Genomic DNA, 9247 nt, shown 5'->3' on the forward strand with positions numbered 1-9247 from the left:
CACCAGGTGCCCCCATCCCTGGGATTCTCCAGGCAAGAACACTGGAGTGGGTTGCCATTTCCTTCTATAATAAGATTGGTGTTTACGAGCTCATGGCATCTCCTAGCAGTCTGGGCAAAGTCTTTTTTTTTTTTTGGTCTCTTTTTGTCCTCATTCCCAGTCCATTCCTCTCCTCCAAATGCTTATGTTTTTCCAGTCTACCTTTAGAAGCTCTTCTGTCCGTTTAACCTGAGCGTTATATACCTGCATGTATGCATGCTCAGTTGCTTCAGTCGTGTCTGACTCTTTGCTACTCTATGGACTGTAGCCCACCAGGTCCTCTGTCCCTGGGATTCTCCAGGCAAGAATACTGGAGTGGGTTGCCGTGCCGTCCTCCCGGGGACCTTCCCAACCCAGGGATCAAACCCTCAGGTTTCTTGCGTCTCCTGCATTGGCCCTATATACCTGCGTGGATGTATTTAAAACTTTCCATAAGGGCACCATGGCTAGCTGGTTCTGCTTCTTACTTCCCCCCTTAATATTGTTTTTAGATCTGTTCACACTGATAGTGGTAGGTTTGGCCGGTTCCTTTCGATGATAGTGTTTCATAGTGTGGTAAGACCTCGCCTTGTATTCCCTCATCCCCTCTTGATGGGCATTTAGTTTTCACAGCTCCTCGCTGCTACAAATACTGCTGCAACAAACATCCCCTTGCGCTTCTTGGGTTTCCGTGTTGGAGATTCTCCAGGGCACATGCACAGCACAGGAGCCCTAGGGCCACTGTGAACACATAGATTCCCCAAATCATGGCAACAGCAAGCTGCTCTGAGAGAGCATGTTCTGCCAGTGCCCCATCCCATAATAGTAAAATGGAGGCCAAAACAGGGAAAAGGACTTGTCCTAGTTTAGAACCGGAGGCTCCATCCGCTCAGAACACTCCACAAAGCCAGCAGGACGGCCGCAGCCTCGCTGAGCTGGAAGCTCAGCCTGTGATAGCAGTTTTCTCTCTCTCCTCCAGATCGAAGCAGGGTGGTACCCACCACACACCTCCCTAGGAGGTGATGGAGAAGGAGGGGGGTGGTCTGAGCTGAAGTCAGCACAGAAAGGCCTCCTGTTCAACAGGAATAAACGCTGGCAGCCCCTGTGGCCCACGTGTGATTAAAACTCCCACTGCAGACCATGCCTCCTACCACTCTCTCTCTCTGCAGAGGCATCATAGGTATTTGTTGATACAGATATCAAAGTGTATTAGTCTTAACTCTCCAGAGAGGACCCCACACCAGCAGGGCTCAGATAACTGCTGAATAGAAGCCAAGACAGAGTCATTGTAGAGACTCGGAGAGAACTGCTAAGAAGGGGTCATTCTGTCCATCCTTCTGTCTCCAGACTTTGCTAAAACCTTCGGACCTCTCTGTTAGGCCAGCTGGGAAGCTCTTTACATCCACTCTGTTTCTCTCCAACAGTACAACAATAACAAGAGATACTTGCTGAGTGACTACTGTGTACCTGGAAGTATTTTAAGTGCTTTTCACGTGGTGCCTCATTTAATCCTTACAGCAATATAATGAGGGAGGCATTATTATCAGTTCAGTTCAGTCACTCAGTCATGTCCAACTCTTTGTGACCGCATGGACTGCAGCACGCCAGGCTTCCTTGTCCATCACCAACTCCCGGAGCTTGCTCAAACTCATGTCCATCAAGTTGGCGATGCCATTATCATAACCGTTCCCATTTCACAGATAAGAAACAGGCTCAGAGAGGCTAGGTATCTTTCTTTAGGTCACACAGCTAGTAAGTGATGGGCCAAGTATTCCAAACCAAGCCCTCTGATGTCTACAATTCTCTCCCTTAACCTCTACACAGAAGAAGATGAGAAATAAATAAGACAAAAGCAAGACACAGGAAGCTGAGATTCTGCCACTAAACTCCAGGTGCAGCCTCGGGCACCGTCCTTCTGTCCATGCTAGATTCTTACCCAGCATCTTTGCTGCTGGGCTCTGACTCTGTGGTTTTCCAAAGCCTACACTGGAGATGCTTTGGCAGGTGGAGAAGCTGAGTCAGCAGGACTCTCCAGGGCACTGATGCTGCAGCCTTGGCCAGGGCAGAAGCCTGCTGGGGCTATCAGTGCCTCCCTCCCCTGAGCTGCTGGCCCTGCATCCCAGGGCAGATCTCGTGGGTGGGCACTGCTGCAGCTCTCTATTCCTATTGGCATCTGAACACTTCTGGTCAGAATGACTCAAAGGCTGAATCTTACAAGGGTTCCAAAAGTGAATTGACTCCACTTATTAAAGATATACTAGATTACTCGCCCGAGTGAAAAGACGCTCGGGGGACTCTAGGCCTTTCTCGAAGACAGAAACATCCCTTTCAGAGCCGAATTGCTCCCCCCACCCTTGTCAACCATGGGGGGAGACATTGCACGGGGCAGGTGCCAATTAAATTACCGGCTGAAGGATCGCAGTCCATCAAGGAAACATTCAGGCCCAGAAGGACTTCGGGTGAATAAAGAGGCAGTTGTAGAAATTCCCTCTGGTTATTTTATGCAAATCCATTTCTAGAGGCAGGAAGGCAAAGACGGCAAGGAAAGGATTCACGGGAAGCTTTGACTTTCAGTCATGAAATGTGTAAGGAAGAGAGAGGGGGATGAGGGCACGTGGGATCCCAGCTCCCCAACTAAGGATGGAACCTGTATTCCCTGCAGTGGAAGCACAGGGTCTTAACCACTGGACCACCAGGGAAGTCCCCCAAATCACTGAGGAATTGGGGGCTGTGTCAGTTCATGGATGACATAAACTTTGCTGCTGCTGCTGTTTAATCACTTAATTCATGTCCAACTCTTTGAGACCCCGTGGATTGTAGCCCACCAGGCGCCTCTGTCCATGGGGATTCTCCAGGTAAGAATACTGGAGTGGGTTGCCATACCCTCCTCCAGGGGATCTTCCCCACCCAGGAATTGAACCTGAGTCTCCTGCATCTCCTGCATTGCAGGAGGATTGTTTACTGCTGAGCCACCAGGGAAGCCTGACAGAGCCCCTGCCATCCCACAAAAGCTCAATCCTGAAGACTTGCTGAAGTTAAGGGTTTCAGAACCTTCTGGAGAGCACTGCTTCTGCTGCCTAGAGCCATCTGCGACTGGAGTCCTCAGAACATGAGAGTCCTGGTGTGTCCCCTGCAGGAAACTGCAGGGAAGGGGCCAGATGACCTCACAAACATAAGGACGGCTGTCAGTCCTTCCGTAGTGCTTCTTAGTCCAGGCTGCTGCAGGCTATAACAGGATTTCAAATATTTCAATGTTAAGATATTTCATACTTAGAAAATAAGAACAACTATGATTTCCAGAGTTCCCGTTATATTTCAAGCTCTAGAAAGTAAAATTTAGCCACCTGGCCTGAGATTTGGTGCACCTCAACTTGGGGAGGTAGATTTCTGCTCCCCTCCCTACCGTGAGTTATTAGAGATTTCTGGGGTGGGGAAATGAGATCTTTTCCCCCATGCATCAAAAGGAACACAGGGACGTCCCTGGCAGTCCAGCGGTTAAGATTTCGCCTTCCTAGTACTTTGGCCACCTCATGCGAAGAGTTGACTCATTGGAAAAGACTCTGATGCTGGGAGGGATTGGGGACAAGAGGAGAAGGGGACGACAGAGGATGAGATGGCTGGATGGCATCACTGACTCGATGGACGTGAGTCTCAGTGAACTTCGGGAGTTGGTGATGGACAGGGAGGCCTGGCGTGCTGCGATTCATGGGGTCGCAAAGAGTCAGACACGACTGAGCGACTGATCTGATCTGATCTGATGCAAGGTGTGCGGGTTCAATCCCTGGTCGGGGAGCTAAAATCCCACATGTCTCCTGACAAAGAAAACAAAACATAAAACAGAAGCAATATTGTAACATATTCAATAAAGACTTTAAAAATGGACCACATTTAAAAAAAAATCTTTTCAAAAAAGGAGGCACAGTCTTAAAAAGTTAGAGGAAGCAGTAGTGGAGGTAAAGAGACCCAATTCCACTACTGATTTTCTATAAGATCTGTGGTTCAGATGGTAAAGGATCCACCTGCAATGTGGGAGACCTGGATTCGATTCCTAGGCTGGGAAGAACCTCTGGAGAAAGGCATGGCAACCCACTCCAGTATTCTTGCCAGGAGAATCCCATGGACAGAGGAGCCTGGTGGGCTACAGTCCATGGGGTCGCAAAGAGTCGGACACGACTGAGTGACTAAGCACAAAGAGGGTGATAAACCTCCTCTGTCTACCTCGGAGTAAGCGGTTAGGAAAAGCTTTGTGATGGGACACTGCTTATATACAGACAGCTTCAGGAGGATGACAGGGGAAGAGGTCAGACCCAAAAATCATTCAGTTCAGGGTTCAGGCCCCATCCGAGCCTGCCTGGATCCCCCTGACATGACACCATAGGTGTGTGTATGTGTGCATATATGTTCAATATATATATGTATGTATGTGTATGTGTGCATATGATATATATGTATGTATGTATGTGTATGTACTTGTGTTTGTATGTGTGTTTTTTGAGGCAAGAGTCCATGATTTTTTCCAGATTTTTGAATGGACTCTGACCCTTCAAAACAGCCAGAACTCCTATTTCAGTCAAGCCCTTTGTGCGGCTGAGCAAAGAGGCCCCCCGAGTTAGTGTGGAGAGACCAGGGTGTGTTGGTGTCTAAAGCTGTGAACGATTATATGAGTTAATTAAAAGCTTTGGCAGAGCTGAGCCGGCATCCCTGTGCCCTCCCGCAGCAAGGTGGCCTTCTGCCATGCCCGCCACAGACAGGTCACAGGGCTGCGGCAGTGCCCGACCATGCGTGCGTCTCAGGGCCCAGCATGGAGTGAGGAGTGGGCCACCCAGCTGCCCCGCCTTCCCCAGGCAAGGACCACAGAATCAGCACCAACGGGAAAGCTATATCCCAGGGCCCAGCCCCGATTGTCCTCGAAAAGCCCCCACGGCTCAGCGGGCCCCACATCTGTTCCAAACATGCCTGGGATTTCTTTTTGACACAAAAGTAAATGTTGGCTGGAGAGCCACCTCCGTGCCTGACGAGGCTGCCGGCTTCTCATTGGAGGGCCTAGAGGAGACTCTGCAGGTCTTGGGATTGCCAAGACGCCTCCGTCACACTGAGCAGATATAAAATCCATTACCAGGAGCTAATAAGGGCGAGGAGGCCAGGCGGAGGACGTGCTGAGGGCACAGCAGGGGCCCTGGGCGGGTGGGGCTCCCTGGGGCTCCCTGGGCCACTGCTTAGGCTTCAGGATCTGCCCCTCTTGCAGCACCTCCAACGGATCCCCATTGTTCTCATTTCAATAGTTTGGGCAGCTATTCTGTTTCTCATTCACTATAGAAGCCCGTCCCTGCAGACCTCTCGGCACATTTATTGCAAGGCTGGAATTTATGACGGATTGGATTTCAGAGGAGGGATTGATTAAATACAGATGGAGTGCTTGGCAGGGGCCTGGGGCTCCCAGTAGACTCCCCCATTTAGAAACAGAGTACAGATTTAGGCGGCTTGAGCAGGGGCAATCTGGGGCAAACGCTGCTTTCAAGGGAAGGGAAGGGAAGGGAAACTGCTTGTTTCAGTTCAAGGCATCTTCTCGAAGCCGGACAAAAATTCCTTGTTGAGAGGAGTCATGAGCTGCCGAGGTCACTCCCTACTGCCTCACATGCACTCAGTCTCGGGTCACACAGGTTCCCGGTGCAGGCATCTCAGCTCTGGCTAAACCCCTCTAGCACCTTACCCTAATCGCATTATATTCACCCATGCCCTCCCCCTTTGAGAGTTCAGTCCTTGCCCTGCTGTTCCCTCTGCCTGGAGGATCCTTCCCTCACTTCTATAATTACTAGAGTTTCAGTTATCTTTCAAGGGCGAATGCAAATACCACCTCCTCCATGAAGACAGCCAGGATCGCAACTGTCAATCAGTAAAAATGAATCCCTCCTTTCAGCACATACTCTGTTACTTTTCTGTTTCACCTTGGTTTTCATTCTGCCTTAGGAGGCTCTGTGCCTTAACTATCTGAATTTCTGTACATGTAGTGAACTTTGAATGAATATTAGTGCAAACAAAAATGAATCTTGTGATCTAGTCTTAAGAAGACATATTACATTGGTTTTTTTTTTCTTTTTTGCCACACCATTTAGCTTGTGGGATCTTTGTTCCCTGACCAGCATTTGAACCAAGGTCCTTGGCAGTGAGAGTGTGGATGCCAGGGCCCAGGGAGAGCCACTGCGGTATGGGGAACAGCCCAAATTTGTCATCAGACCTGGAACCACTTTCTAGCTGGGCATATCTCCATCTCACTTGGCTTCAGTTTCCTCTGTAAAAGGGGTTAATAATCTCTATTTCAGTTTAGTGTCAGTCGCTCAGTCCTATCCGACTCTGTGACCCCTGACTCCTGTAGCTACTTTTTGTAGCCTGCCTGACTCCTCTGTCCATGGAATTCTCCAGGCAAGAATAATGGAGTAGATTGCCATTCCCTTCTCCAGGGGATCTTCCTGACCCAGGGATCAAACCCGGGTCTCTTGCAGCGTGGGCAGATGCTTGACCACCTGAGCTATCAGGGAAGCCATGAGATCAAACGAGATCATGTAAATAAAGCCCCTAGTACCTGGTCAGCACTCAGTGGATTATCATCGAGGCTCTGTGGGTGGGGTTCTGGGCGGGTGGTTCAGGGCCCAGCAGGAGGGCAGGGAATGGAGACACAGAGACGAAAACTGAGGCAACAGCTCGACTCTGAGCAGTGGTGCTGCTGTGCTGGGCTGTGTCAGGAGGGTGGGAAATACATCTTAATCACCTTTGTACGCCCAGAGCAAACCGAGTGCCTGGCGGAGAGCAGGACCATAACAAGTGTTTTTAAATGGAGATTTCACTTACAATTATATCTACCAAGATTTTCTAGACTGTCTGAGAAACATCTGCTGGAGAGAAAGACCAAATGGTGTCACAGGATGGAAAGGTTACTAGATTTGAAGTTGAAGGAGGCAGATTGAGTTCTGGTCCATCACTGTGTGCCCGGAAGACATCTTCATTTCTGTAGACCTCAGTTTTTTCATCTGTGAAACAAGGCTGTTGAGACTTCCCTGGCAGTCCAGTGGTTAAGATTCCACGCTCCCAGTGCAGGCGGTTGTGAGTTCAATCCCTGGTCGGGGAATAAAGATCCTGCACGCTGCCTGGTGCAGCCAAAAAAAAAGAAAAAAGAGGATAAAACAAGGCTATTCATACTTTATCCATCTGCCCCATAAGGATGTGGTCTCTTTCAGAAGGTTTTGGGATCCCTAGAGCAAGTGTACAGGATCACTGTCCACGGTAATACAGTTAGTCCCATGGCCAAAGGGGACAGCTCTCTGAGGGGACCAGGGGACCAGCTGGAGAGGAAACCAGATGTGGTTCAGGGCAGCCATAGGTATGGCGAAGTGTCACCGAGTGTTCAGCTTCAAGGCAAGAAGAGACACAGGGCTGTGAGTAGGAAGAACAACAGGAGCAAGGAGGCAAAGAAAGTACTTCAGAAAAAAGGCTATGAGAACAGCCGAAAGTTCCCCCTTTGTGATAAACCTAGCATTTACTATCTGCCGGGTGCTCTTTTCGATAGTCTACATGGATTATTTCCCTTAACATGCGTAGTATCCCTGGGTGGGGGCTACTGTTAGCCCCATTTTGCAGATTAGGAAACTAAGGGGCATGGGGGTCCTGGGAGATTTTAACTCACGGCTCACACTCTTCAGTAGTCTGTTACACAAAGCAGGATGGCTGCAGTGACTGAAAGAGAGAACGGATGTACCAAAAGGCATTTTGTGACTTGCAAAGTGCTGAGGAGATGTGGGATGGGGTCAAACCCCAGGTATTCACTTGACCTTCCGGGTGTGTTGGACAATCGTGGTTAAGGAGAACCACTGTTTCCTCCTGATCCTGGCCCTGGAGATTGGTCTTTAGGGGCCGTAAAGGCACGGGATCCGGTGGCCAGCCTCATCTCCCCAGCTCTCTGGGCTCCCAGCTTCCCATGCCATCTTGAGGAATCGTCTGCTGGGGGCCTCTAGAACCCAGCCCAGACTCAGGGAACCCTGGGGACCGCAGGATAGATGGCAGAGCCCAGGTGTCCAGGATCTGGTCACAGTGTGTTACAGAAGGGCACTGCTGCAATTCTCCTGTTCCCAAACAGGTTGCCAGGCGGGGACAGAGACAGAGTCGAGGTCTTCAGGGCCCCACCCAATGAGTGGCAGAAGTGTAGAACGGGTTTCTCGGCACAGGCACATGACTAGTGGGAGGCCTTGGGCTGACCTCACCCACACCCAAGCGAAGACAGAGGAATGGTGTGTAGGTGGAAGATTCCAGGGAGCCAAGCAGAGCAGAAGGGTGAGGTCCTGGGAGGGGGCAGTGAAGAAGGCTGGGAATAGGGGAGAGCAGGGAATGAGCAAGGTGAGAAGACACCCCCAGAGCAGGCGTGGAAGGGCCTGGGGGAGGGTGGCAATGGAAGCAAAAGTGCCTGGGGAGGCAAAGGCTGTGACAGAAGGGGCTCTGGGGGAGGGTGACTTCTGGATCCAGAGTGGAATGAGAGGGCAGCAGCCCCTCCGGCAGCTCCCGGGAGAACCAGGGCTCAGGGAAGGGTAGCGGGTGCAGGTGTGGGACACATTTCATGGCAGTGGGACGTGGAGGGGCCTGACCTCTGGCCACACCCACTAGGGCATTGGTGGTGGGGTGCCAGCAGGTTCATGGCAGGAATGCATGGACTCAGCCACAGGAAAAAATTCAGTTGGGTAGATGGTCAGTCAGTCAGAAAAGTTGGTGAGAAGCAGCAGATTTGGTTCAAGAATAATCGATCAGGGTTACTAAGCAGATGGGCCCAGAAACAGCTAAAGAGGACCCCAGGAAGAGCAGCAGATATAGGGGGTTTATCAGAGAAGGTGGGGGCAATTTGGGGGCTCCCTGCTCCAGGCTGAGGGTCTGAGGCCACACTTGAGGTCCTAGGAAGACCGGCGAGGCCAGAGCAGGCCCAGTGTTACAGAACAGGGCCCCCGGCAGGCTGGCGAGAGGGACTGAGAGCTGGAGCCACAGCGCAAGGTGGGGCCTGGCCACAGAGCCAGCCAGCCTAGGGCCATTAGCAGAGCTACGCACCGGGTCGGGGTGAGACCTGCCCTGATGGACCAGTTGATAGAGATCGCTTGGGGTCAGGCTGCAGCCCAAACTGGGATTTCCTGGGAAGATTATAGGAAACCCTCGAAATGCCTCAGACTCAGGATCTACAGTTCCTCACAGGCAGCAT

Source organism: Bison bison, unplaced genomic scaffold, assembly GCF_000754665.1.
Source record: "Bison bison bison isolate TAMUID 2011002044 unplaced genomic scaffold, Bison_UMD1.0 scf7180017864249, whole genome shotgun sequence".
In the NCBI taxonomy this organism is placed as follows: Eukaryota; Metazoa; Chordata; class Mammalia; order Artiodactyla; family Bovidae; genus Bison; species Bison bison.